Raw genomic sequence first — 13,313 nt, forward strand, 5'->3', positions numbered from 1 at the left:
TGCATCACCTATGGGGGTGGGGGGTTGGGGGGATGGAAGGGGAAAGTAAGAACATAAATCATGTAACCTTAGCAAATTTTTCTAAAAAACTTAAAAATTAAAAAAAGAAGAAAAATTATGCTAACAAACCCCAATAAAGTCACATCTGGACTAGAAATTTATAAAAGCAAATACTCTACCACTACCTACATGATCCCTGACTTCCCAGGAAATAAGTTTAAAGTATTAAAAACCAAAATCATAGTATTTTGATGTTAGTCTGGATTACTACCCAAATATCACACAAGGAACTCTAAAAATAAATTCTGAAAATTTGAACTTTAATATTGATACAGTAATATATTTGCATTTAGAGGAGACTAATTTTGGAGAAGTTTTGTCTTTGGGTAAGAACAGTTCTAGAACATACAGATGGATACATCAATCTGCTACCATGCACTTCTCACTTTACAAACCCTAATAGAGTCACATCTGGAGTAAAATGGTGCCCATCATGGACCACCAAAGAATTACTATATGCATAATTAGCATAACTGTGTATTTCATAGGTTCACAATTTCCTGCATAAGACCCCAGCTTTGCAAGAAATATCCAGAAGATAGGCAGGCAGTCAGGCAAAGGAGATCAGCATTAAATAGGCCTCTGACCATGTTCAATTGCTGGAAAAATAGTAGTTCCAAACTAGTGAAAATAGTTCATTCTATAATTCTAGATGTTTACTGTGTCTTGCACAAGAAGGAACATCTGTCCCATTTTCTTATTAGGCTTCATAATTTGAAACAAGGGAGGAAGTTGAAAAATAATACTCCATTTCACAGGAACAGAAGCCAGGGTTTGAAGAGGCAAAATAACTTCTTAAAGATCAAACAGTGAGCAATCAGACAGGACTAGGACACAGATCTTTAGAATTCACATCTCATCCTCTTTCTACTACCTCTTCTTGAATTCAGATTATGCTTAAGGAATTCTGGGAGGGGGTTGGGGAGTGGGTGGGGAATGCAGAGACAACCAAAGAAAATGTACATTTTGATTAGTCATTCTCTTTCTGAAGAAATGCCTAAGGCCAGGCTATCAACACTCATTCTAATCACTAACTAGTTCTGCTGTAGATTTGTTTTTAATTTCTATTTTTAGTATAGATAAACAGAATGGCGATATCTCATAAAGAAATGTCTAGACTCCAATTGTATCTTTGTCTCTAAAATTGATAATGTAGCAACAAACATAAATCCCCGAAAATATTTCACAATATTCCATTGCTATCTAGGGCTTTAAAATCCAGACTTGGAAAATCAGATGCATAAAGGAAAAAGCAGGGGAAAACACATTTGTAAATAACCTGGAAACATGTAGAAAAGAGATCAGGCTGTAACTACATCTCCAGCTGTGTAAACAAGTTTAGAGACTTTTAAAATTCTCAATTTGGTCTTATTCACAGGAGTTTTTTGTGCCAAAATCATATACTTCACATTAATTCTTCAGTAATTCAGCATCATTTCCACACTGCATCAGTCTAAACTGCCTAATTCAGATGGAACCACTCAAATTCCATTAATGTTTTTGTTTTTACAAGTGAACACTGTAAACTGTTATTCTTGGTCATACTCTCTACTCTTAAATGAAAATAAGATCTCAACGATGAAAGGCTGAACTGCAGGTGCTAAATATTTGCAAATACTATCATTTACTACAGAAGATTAGAATTACAAGGGGGGGCATCTTGGATCAGAAAGCAACATTTTTAGTATTTGTGGAAATAATCTCCCCGAGAAAAAGAAATAACTACCAGAAATAGGGTCCAAACACAATCCAGAAAAAGCCCTTTCATCAACTGAACATTGGTACTGGATATTTAAATCTCATTTATGTGGTCCTTTAAAGTCTACTAAGTTCTACTAAGAATTTACCATGAGTGAAGTAGTGCCAAAATTGTTATTACCATTTTAAAGATGAAAAAACTGACAAAGAGACAAAGAGAGAATGAGTGATTTACTTAGGCCTCAGTAATAGAATCAGAATTCAAATCACAGTCCATTCACTATAAAGCTTGTATACCTCCCATTATACTATGCTGCCCCACTTCTACTTTGACTTCATAATATCATGCCAGCCTTATTATTTTAATCTTATTTTATAGAAGAACAGAGTTTGCAATTTGACAAAGTCAAGTTAGTGACAAAGTCCAGACTAGAAACAAAGATTTTCTGCTCTATTATCCTTTCTATTATGTTGTCTAAATAAATTCACATTACATATCTACATGGTGGCTATCATGCTTTAATTTTCAAAAATATTTTACTGATTTTCTCTTATTTCAAATGATCTACATTTATTATTGTGTCTGTTCCTCAAAATTCTTCAAGTGCCATAACTTTAAAAAATAGTTCTTTTAAGAAGAGAGAAGGAAGCCGAGCAAAAGTCACATAAATATTAAAAAATCCTAACAACTTAGTAAGTGTTCTACAACCATAGTCCCCCATATCTGAAAAGAAATGAATGGTATTCCTTCAGATATCTTCTTAGAGATCACATTTAAGCATTAAAATTATATAGCATTCAATAGGAATTTTATGGATATATCTCCACTGCTATAATCATTTTGTATAATGTTTTCCTGCTTCTGCTTAATCTGTTTTGCTAAAATTCAAATAAATTTTTTCATGGTTTTCTGTGTTCATCATATTCACTGTTTCTCATACTTTAATAATATGCCTTTATAGGCCTGCATTAAATGAGCATTTTCTTTTTTCCAGTTTTTTTTTGTGCCCAAAAAGTGATACAATAACTATTTTGCCATATATTGGCAAATTGCCTTTTCTCTCTACCCTATTACCACTCCCCTCTGGTGCATCAATGTTTATTATCTTAGTGTTCTTTGACTTTTCAATCATATTGAAACCAATCACTATTATTCAACATTAGTAACCTCTTTAACTTTTTTCTCAGTTTTCAAATACTATCTTAGTTGCATTAAATTCATCCTAAAAAAATGAGAAGAATGGTATCTCATTTGGATAACCACACTGATATTCTCCACATGTAAAAACATTGCCATCTTGTATATTGCTATCTACAATATTGAATGTTGTTGCTAAAGGCTTTTCAAAATCATGATGACTTTTCACAACTCTAGGGACAATAAGGATTTAGACTCTTAGGGTCATTGAAGTTTCTTGATTGAAATGTGGATTCATCTTAACACTGAATACTTGAGGCTACTGGCATATCTACTGGATAATCAAAGTACTACTTTGTACTATCAAAGTATGTTTTAGAGATCATTAATATAGAACCATAGAATAAAAAAAATGGAAAGAACCTTAGAAGATAAACCTTGTCCTTACTTTTAGAAATTCCTTCTATAATATTCCTGAAAAATAATCATTTTTCTGTTTGAAGACCTTCAGAAATAGAAAATTCACTACCCTTGAGGAAGTCTTTTACTTTCAGACAACTCTAATCATTAGAGAATTGTTTTGTGTTGTTATTGTTTGTTTGTTTGTCTGTTTAGTTCAGCTCTGGTCTTTTCAACAGGAATGCTTAAGTCTTCAATTTTATTATATACATATATATTTCCCCTGAAGGATTATACCCAGTTTTCCTAGATAGATTATTCTTGGTTGCAATCCTACCTCCTTTGCCTTCTGGAATATCAATATCTCATTGGAATCTCTAGCATCTCAATATCTCAAAGCCTCCTCTTCTTTAAGTTGAAAGCTGCTAAATCTCCTATGATCCTGACTGTGCCACTGTTAACATTTGAATTATTTCTTTCTGACTGTTTACTTGGAAGTCCTGAAGTTCGGCTATTATATTCCTGGAAGTATTCATTTTGGAATATCGTTCAGAAAAAAAATTGGTGGATTCTTTCTTTTTTTTCAGTTATTATTTTTATTTTTTCTGCATTACATGTTGATAAAGTTTTTTTTTTCTAATTTTTTAAACCCTTAACTTCTGTGTATTGACTCATAGGTGGAAGATTGGTAAGGGTAGGCAATGGGGGTCAAGTGACTTGCCCAGGGTCACACAGCTGGGAAGTGTCTGAGGCAGGATTTGAACCTAGGACCTCCTGTCTCTAGGCCTGGCTCTCAATCCACTAAGCTACCCAGCTGCCCCCTGATAAAGTTTTGATACTCATTTTCTGAACATTTGCAATCCATGTTCTCTGCTGCTTTCTAATCCCTCCCCCTTTTCCAAGAACACAGGTAATATGATATAGACTATTATCATACAATACATAATTCCATGTTTGTCATGTTATGAAATAAGAAATATATTGCTTACCCTAGAGAAAATCCATGGAGAAAATAAAGTGAAAAATAGTATGCCTCAATCTGCATTCAGATGCCAAGTAAGTTGCTTCTGTGGTGGTAGATATCCTTTTTCATCAGTCTGACCCATGGATTATCTGTGGCCTAAGAGCTCCAAAGCTCCTCCTACAGCTGTGTTAGCCACCTCCAAGTTCTAAAGATGGTGTTGCTGTTGCATGGCTTTTACTGTGCTCCAGGCCTGATTGCCACCCCAAAATGATATACCTTTTAGGAAAATTAATGCTGAATTGTGTTATTTTCTAGAAACATTTTTGTATGATTCCATTCATTTTTATCCAACCCTGATCTCTGAAAGTCAGAAAATTCAGTTCTTAAGCTAATGTAATTCTTTCTCCCAGGCTTCAAGACATCTAAACTGGACTGGGATATTTGTCTTTTGTTAAAAGTAATATAGATACTTATCCATGAATGAGAACATATTCTCCCTAAAGTATTTGAAAGCACAAGCCCCTTTGTCCTTGCTAAAAATTTATCTAGATTTGAAATAACCAGGTCTACAATGCAGGAAAAGGGCACTGAAAATAAGATTGTAACCATTTATATTTTTCTACTCAAAGTTGGCCAGAGGAAGCTGGTTTCATATACTCAATGACATTCTATTCCTTAAAGTATTTGAAAAGGGCAAGTTGGACATATTTCCCTGGCTTAATGAAACTGTAGAGGTCCACCCACCTGAGGAACACTCCTTCCCTGTTATGAAGTAATGGAAGAGTAGTTGAGATATCTAAGTCCAAACTCCTCTTTTAAAATATCCACCAATCAGGACTACCAGGGATGGTGTAAGGGAGTCATTTGGCATCTTTTTTATGCAGAACTATGTGTAATAGATCCATCCATTATTAATAGTTTGTGTGCTCCTATTAGTAAACAATATTACATTTGGGGAAATGGCCTCATTTTATTTATTGGATAAAACCCTGGGTGTTACACTGTTGAACTCATAAGTTATTTTGGATAAAAAATTGTTTTCCCTCAACCTTTTGTTAGCTCTATCACTTCAGAATTCAATTTGAGATTTTTTAAAAAACTATTTAGAGGGGATTTTGAGAGAATTCAGGTGAAGAATCTTGCCTCTACTCCATCTTCCAACTCTTACTTCTGAAGTGTCAAATGAAATGACAGGGAGAAAGAAACAAGAAAAAAATCAAAGAATGAAAACAAAATATTAACCAACTTTGAGGTTGTTGTTTTTATTGTTGATTTCAAATAAAGTCTAAAAGAATAGACAAGAAAACTGGTAACATTAGCTTCATAGAAAAAGTCACAAATTTCTCTTCCTCTGAATATTAGGAAATAGACACTTAAGTCTGGTCTTTGGACACTGGTTCAATAGTTATTTATTGAGGATGTTGTAGGGAGGATCCAGCTCAAATACCTACTAGACAGGGCTCAATTCTATGTTCTTCTAAATTCCCTTCCAACTCTGAAATTCTATGATTTCATGGCTTTACAGAGGGTCTTAAAATATTAACTACTGTGATCAATATGGGAAGCTACCTAACTGTGACCACCCCGTTAAGAAGGATTTGACACTACAATTTCTCACAGTATAAAATGCATTTTAAAAATGCACAAATATTTACTTAGTGCTTATAATTTTTCTCTACCACAGAGAAATTCCTAAATATAAAGCAGGTTATCAGCTACTAGTACAACTAAAAGCTTAACTTCTCAATGTCTGTATTTCAGCTAAAATCTCAACCATGAAGATAGATATGGAAATATATGATTTATTTTCATGAGATAAAGGGAAGATTTGGGCTGTCCCTCTTAAATTTTTTTAATTTTTAAACATTTATTAATATTCATTTTTAACATGGTTACATGATTCATGCTCCTACTTTCCCCTTCACCCCCCCCCACTCTCACCACACCCATGGCCGATGCACATTTCCACTGGTTTTATCATGTGTCATTGATCAAGACCTATTTCCAAATTGTTGATAGTTGCAGGTGTGGTAGTTTAGAGTCTACATCCCCAATCATGTCCACCTCAACCCATGTGTTCAAGCAGTTGTTTTTCTTATATGTTTCCTCTCCTGCACTTCTTCCTCTGAATGTAGGTAGCGTTCTTTACCATAAATCCCTCAGAACTGTCCTGGGTCATTGCATTGCTGCTGGTTGTCCCTCTTAAATTAATGTAGTCATAGAATATAATCATAGAGGAGTTAACATATTAATTTCATCAACTGGACTTGAATAGCAATGGAACTGATTCAGACAATGAGTTGCATACTTGAATGACAATTTCTGAGCTCTTCCAAGATGGTGGATATGCATTCTTCCCTTTAAACCAATAACGTTGCTGAACCATAAAAATCTCATAATCTATGATTACATCCTGCTACTGTATCAACTGAGCTGGGTGCAGGATTTAAAGGTCAAATCTCCCTTTCCCATTATATATAATCTTATTAAAATATATATAAATACTATATTACTCATATAAATGCCTAAAATCAATATGTGGGTATATATATTTATATATAGAGAGAGAGACAGAGACAGAGAGGCAGAGGCATAGACAGAGAGACAGAGAAAGACATTTCAGAAAAGAAGGGGTGCTAACTAAAGAAATAAGTATATATTATCTCCTATCCCACTGCTGCAGAGACTATCTCTTAGTTTAGAATGTTCTCCCTCCTCATCTCTGCCTCTTGAAATCTTGAATCCTGTGGACCTGCTCAACATCTAGTTCAAGAACCAACTCCTTAAAGGTACATTTTTAATCATATTCCCCAAATGTGGATAGTGTTTGACATATATATGTGTGTGTGTGTGTGTGTGTGTGTGTGTGTGTGTGTGTATAGTAAAGGTTTAAGCAATATTTTTTCATCAATTGATTAGTATCCCAGTGCTCCCAAATCTCTGTCAACATGCTGTGATGCATCTCTCTATAAATTATCATTAGCTTTGCAGCATGGCAGTATCATAGCCAACGAGGTTTAACGGAGGCACAATTATTGCTAATTGAAAACTTTTCTATAGATTATCATTACTTCATATCTTTGATTTGGATTGTTTTTATTCATTCAGCAACTTGCTTATCCTGTACATAATCTTGGTTCATCTTTTCTGAATACATTTGTAAAATATACATGGTATCTTTAAAATAGTTTTTAAGAGAATTTGAAAGGATATGTATGCATTATGATACTCATCAAAATGATATCTTTGCTATTAACAATGCCTTTATAACTAAAAATTATAAATACTTTATATCATTCAGAACAATTTATTTGTATAATTAAGAAGTTTGGAGGTCAATAGCAGCCTTTAACTTCCTGTATTTTCTCTATTGGAAGAAACCAGTTTAATGAAACTATATTAACAATAACAACACCAATAATATGTTGTATTTTCAAGGCATGTTGAGGTTTGGAAAACTATAAATGACATCTTATTTAATCATCACCACTTTGTGAGGTAGATGCTATTATTATCTCCTTTTTTACAGAGCTGAGAATTGAGGCTGAGACAGTTTAAGTCACTTTCCCAAGGTTATATGGCCATTGCCTGAGGCAGAAATTAAATTTTGTCTTCCTGACTCTAGGCCCAGTGTATCACCTGCCTACTTCACCACTCTTTTGATATGTCCATGTGCCTTAAGAGCTGACAGTACTGATCAAATTTTCAAGGTAAAAAAAATGATTTATTATCTTGGCCATAACTAAATTCAATTGTGAAGCATATTATTTTTCTTGTTTCTTTTTCATCTACCTAATGAAATAATGGGAAAGTCTTCTGATCTGTTCATCTGATTTAAATTTTACAAGTTTTTATTAAAAGTCTTTTTAATGAAGACATTTTCCTGTGCTATGGAAAAGATAGTTTAGAAAAGACAAGATGTCTATCTTTTGGGAATTTGCCCTATAATACAGGAAATTGACCTATAACCCAGTAAATAAAATAGAAAATGAGAGACAAGTTAGTAGATAGAGAACTTCGTTTGGAATCAGGAGACTTCAAGTTTCTGAGTTGCTTCTAATATAAATTGACAGTGGTATTTGCAAACAGTTACCCCTCAAGACTCCCAACTCCCTCTTGATTGAGAGTGTTTCTCTGCACCTTTGTACTGTGATCTAGAATTGTGTGTAGGCACTGTAATTCCCAAAGAGTATCTCATCTTGAATCCAGTGCTAGCAGAGTGGTACACTATAATATCTTTCTGAATGGTTTCCAGGTCAGGTAACTGGGGGACAAGTGTTCATCTATGGCTGGATAGCTCCATAACCTACTGCTGCTTCTGTTTTTTTTTAAACCCTTAACTTCTGTTTATTGGCTCCTAGATAGAATAGTGGTAAGTGTGGGCAATGGGGGTCAAGTGACTTACAAAGTGTCTGAGGCCGAATTTGAACCTCTGCTGCTGCTTCTATTGCCACACCTAGTCCCACAATTGATATTTCATCTACCTGGGTTCTAAGCCAGCATCCTCTGTCATAAATCTCACTTTCTAGCATCATAAGTTTTCTTGGCCTGGAATAATATCTCACTCTGACTTTTTGGTGCTTCTGCCATTCCAGAATTCTATTTCAGGCATTACTTTAAAGTTGTTGTGAGGAGAATGTTGGGAAAACTTAAATTTCTCTAATCCATCATCTTGGTACTGCTCCTGATTCTATTAGAAATCTTTGAAAGACCTCTTATCATAAAATTGAATAGAACAGGGAGGCAGCTGGGTAGCTCAGTGGATCGAGAGCCAGGCCTAGAGACAGGAGGTCCTAGGTTCAAATCTGGCCTCAGACACTTCCCAGCTGTGTGACCCTGGGCAAGTCACTTGACCCCCATTGCCTAGCCCTTACCACTCTTCTGCCTTGGAGCCAATACACAGTATTGACTCCAAGATGGAAGGTAAGGGTTTTTTTAAAAAAATGGAATAGAAAAAATCAGAATATAAGGGGTTGAAGACAGAGTTGAAAAGGAGATAGAAGCCTTGGAGGAAAGCCATTTTCTCTAGAAGTTTAGCAGTGAAGAATAAGCAAAAAGTTCAAGAAGTGGTTCAAGCATAGGCTTTTTGAAAATGAATTTTTGTTTAGCAAGACCTAACTACTTTTTATTAATGATAATTATTTGCTTTGAAAACCTAAATCCTGGGGGACAGATGGATAACTCAGTAGATTGAGAGCCAGGCCTAGAGACAGGAGCTCCTAGGTTCAAATCTGGCCTCAGAATGCCCACATCTTACCATTTTTCTGCCTTAGAACCAATTCACAGTATTGATTCTAAGACAGAAAGTAAGGGTTTAACAAAAAAAAAGAGAGAGAAAAAATAAAACTTACCTTCTGTTAGGAAAGGTGACAGGCAAAATGGTGTGCTGAAACCAACAAAAATTTCTTAATGAAATAGACATAAGAAACTAGACATTTTAAATTGAATGCCATTATAATAGTTTTCCTCTCTGACATTTTTACACATTACATTTGTATTATCATTATTGCATTAGTAATTTAATCCTGAAAGTAACATTATTAAGGTCAAAGTTCTATTTCTTAGCATACAGGTGGAAGATATTCTAATTTTAGTAGAAATATGGTTATTTCACCAAATTCAGATCTACAATACTTTGACATAAAACAATATCATTTGAATAATTAATGGCTGTTATGTTGATGATATTCAGTATCCACAGTGTTATTTTTCATATTACTCAAAGTATTCTTGAAATCTGAAAACATTTTCCAACTAGGAATGTTTCATTCTTAATAATGTACTATACGTGGTAACATCTATTTCTAGAAAATAGCTCTTCTACAATTTGGTAGGCAGAACCTGCTCAATTGCAGAGGAAGTCTTAAAGGAAATTAAAAAACAATTAAGTTAATTAGAAATAAAAAACTAACTTTTTATTGAATTCAAATACAATTTTCTCAATAATAATGTAATAGAATGGCCTTTCTGCTTTCTGACTCAACAAAAGCAATTCTTAAAATCAATTTCATTCTTTTCTAAGTCCATAAGCTCAGTGAAGACATTCAAAGACGATTATTAGAATTTATTTTAACTTAGTTTTTGCTCGGTACAAGCATTGTTGTAATTGAAAACATTTTTGTTGTTATTTTACAATAGTTGAAACAGGCTTTTTTCTTTCTTTTTTTCCCCCTCAAGCTGGGCTGAACCCAGCTGCCAATCAGCAGGAAAGTCATTTTCTGCACATAAGCCAAGTTGTATGTGACTAAAATTTACATTTATTTATTCAAAATACCTTTAATAAATGTTTGTGATATGTGCAGAGCACTGTACTAAATGCTAAATGTACAATTGCCCTATGTAGAATAAATATGCTAAATGTGTACAAAATTTAGGTTATGCATAATTTGGTCTCAAAGAGTTCATACTTGAATGGGTGAGGGAAATATTTCAATGGCTTAGAATCAAAACTCTTTGATAACTCAAATCTACTTTAAGAAAGTACTAAATAAATCAAGAAGGAAATTGGGAGTTGGTTTAGAATTCCATAGAGTTGATCTGTTCAAATGCTCAAAGGCAGAATAGCTGCCCTGAATTTTCTTTAAACTATTTTATTAAATTCTGGAGGTGAACATAAAATTGTTCCTATTCCACCTACTTGTAGTTTGGAAATCTACACTTGGAGATTGCTTCCTTCCCTAATGAGGAAACTATGAAAGCTTCAAAATGATAGCACTAGGTTGGTTTAGTCAATCAACCAATGCATGGCAAGCAATTAATAAATGCCTCCTCTTTTCTAAACCCCTTGCTAGGGTGGGAATCCAAAGACAATAGTAAAGATTTTGCCCCTCCAAATCCTACAGTATAAGGAAATCAGGGAGAGAGAGAGAGAGAGAGAGAGAGAGAGAGAGAGAGAGAGAGAGAGAGAGAGAGAGAGAGAGAGAGAGAGGGACAAAGCAGATATAAAGTAATGTGAGTGGGGCAAGGTACTAAGCCAAAAGGTTGAAGAAAAGCCTTGTGTAGAAGGTAATGAATAAGCTGAACTATGAAGAACAGATTTTGAAAGTGAATTTATACTTTCATATTAAAAGCAAACCATTGTGACCAAAACAGAAGAAAATCACAGAATGTCAGATTTGAAAGAGATTCTAATGGCCATATCTAGTCCAGCTACCTATGTAAAATATAATTCCCTCTTCAGCATCACTGAAAGCGAAACAATTGGATTTTTCTTAAAGATATACAGCAAAGGGTATACCTACTACTTCTCCAGGTAGCCAATTCTATTTTAGGACAAATCTAATTGTGAAGAGATTTTAATTCACATTAAGAATTTATTAAGCATTTACTACATTCAAAGCACTGTATCAATTATGTAGGCACAAATATAAAGAATTGGGGTTTTTGTTCATCTCCTTTTATTTCTTGTATCCTTTTATTTCACTGATACCTCCTAATTTTGTCCTAAGACCTAACATAAAATGGATCTGTTCCCTCTTCTTTGTGATAGTTATTAAAATATTTCAAAACAGCTTTCATTCTGCTCCCTGATCCCCAAGTCTTCTCTTGTTCAAGCTAAATATCACCAGTTTCTTTCTGGTTGCCCTCTTGATTCTTTCCAACTAATCAGCATCCTTCCTAAAATATGGTGGCTATAACTGAGCACAACATTCTAGAGATGGTCTGACTAGAGCAAAGTAGTAGTAGTAGTAGTAGTAGTAGTAGTAGTAGTAGGTATGGTGCTTACCATGTGGCTAGCTGTGCTAAATATTTTATTGTTATTATCTCATTTAAGCTTCACAATAACTGTGAGATATAGATGTTATTATTATTCTCATTTTACAGTGGAGAAAACTGAGCCAAACAGATGTTGTGACTTATTCAGGGTACACAGCTAGTAAATGTCCAAGATTTTAATTCAGGGCTTCCTGACTCCAGGTCTAGTGTTCTGCCCAAAGAATCACAATTTTCTAGTATAGCAAGAGAGAGTACAGTAGGATATTTATCTCCTCAGTCCAGGGGAGGACCACCCCGTCCCCCCATGTATTAGCTTTCCTGGTTATCATAGTATATTAGTAACTCATATCAAGATTGCAGTTCATAAAACTCCCCTCAACTATTCTCAATAAACTTGCTTCTAACTATGCCTCATCCATCTTATACACAGTGGGTAGAGCACTAGATATGGAGTCTGAAAGATCTGAATTCAAATCTTGGTGAAGACGTTTACTCGTTTTGTGGCCCTTTCACTTAACCTCTCTCAGCCTTCAATTTCCTCATCTATAAAATGAGAATAAAAAAAACTTCTAGAGCTTTTATGAGGATAAAATTAGATAATCTCTATAAAGAATTTTACAGACCTTAAAATTGGTCAGGGAATAAATATTTATTAATCATTGATTTTCTTATATCAAAGTTAATCACATTATAAAATATTTATATTGTCCTAGGCTATATAGTCATCCTCCTCTATCATTCTATCATCTTCTTGCTATCTTCCCTACTGTAGGACTACATCCTACCCTTTTTATCTCTTGCCCTAGGAAACATATTCATAATCATTTAATAAGCATTTATTAAGTGACTATGTGTGCTAGGTGTTACTATCATATTGTTGCATCTAAATAACTCATATCAATCAACTCCCCCATGGCTCCAGTCAACATCCCTGTAAATTTCTAAGGTCAATTCTGCCCACTGACACAATACTCAGAAATGTGTTATCTCTCTTTAGTAGTATTCAATTCCCTTGAGGACAAGAACTGTCTCATTTTTATATTTGTATCCCCAAAATTTTATGTAAGATTAACACATATCAGGTAGTTGGTAAATGCTTTTTAGTAATGGTTTAAATATTTTGACATTTTAAAAAATCAATATATGATTAATAGATAATTATACATAAATAATAATGAAGCATTATAACTTTATTAATTCATTTACAAGCTTATTTTAAAAATAATATCTGACAAAGCAGAACATAATGAAAACTTCAACACTTCCCGTAGCATTTTTCATGTCTAGGTCAAATTTATACAACATTCCAGGGAATAAAAAACTCTAAAGATGGTTACT

The 13,313-nt window shown here is 34.1% G+C and overlaps 1 non-coding gene across 1 annotated transcript; it reads left to right on the top strand.

The window, feature by feature from the left end:
- The first annotated feature begins 7,240 nt into the window (after nucleotides 1-7,240).
- Nucleotides 7,241-7,376, top strand: LOC123232620. The gene has a single exon (XR_006505152.1). It is a non-coding gene; the product is annotated as a U4 spliceosomal RNA (small nuclear RNA).
- Nucleotides 7,377-13,313: the final 5,937 nt, after the last annotated feature.

The sequence above is a fragment of the Gracilinanus agilis genome, chromosome 1 (assembly GCF_016433145.1).
Source record: "Gracilinanus agilis isolate LMUSP501 chromosome 1, AgileGrace, whole genome shotgun sequence".
Taxonomy (NCBI): domain Eukaryota; kingdom Metazoa; phylum Chordata; class Mammalia; order Didelphimorphia; family Didelphidae; genus Gracilinanus; species Gracilinanus agilis.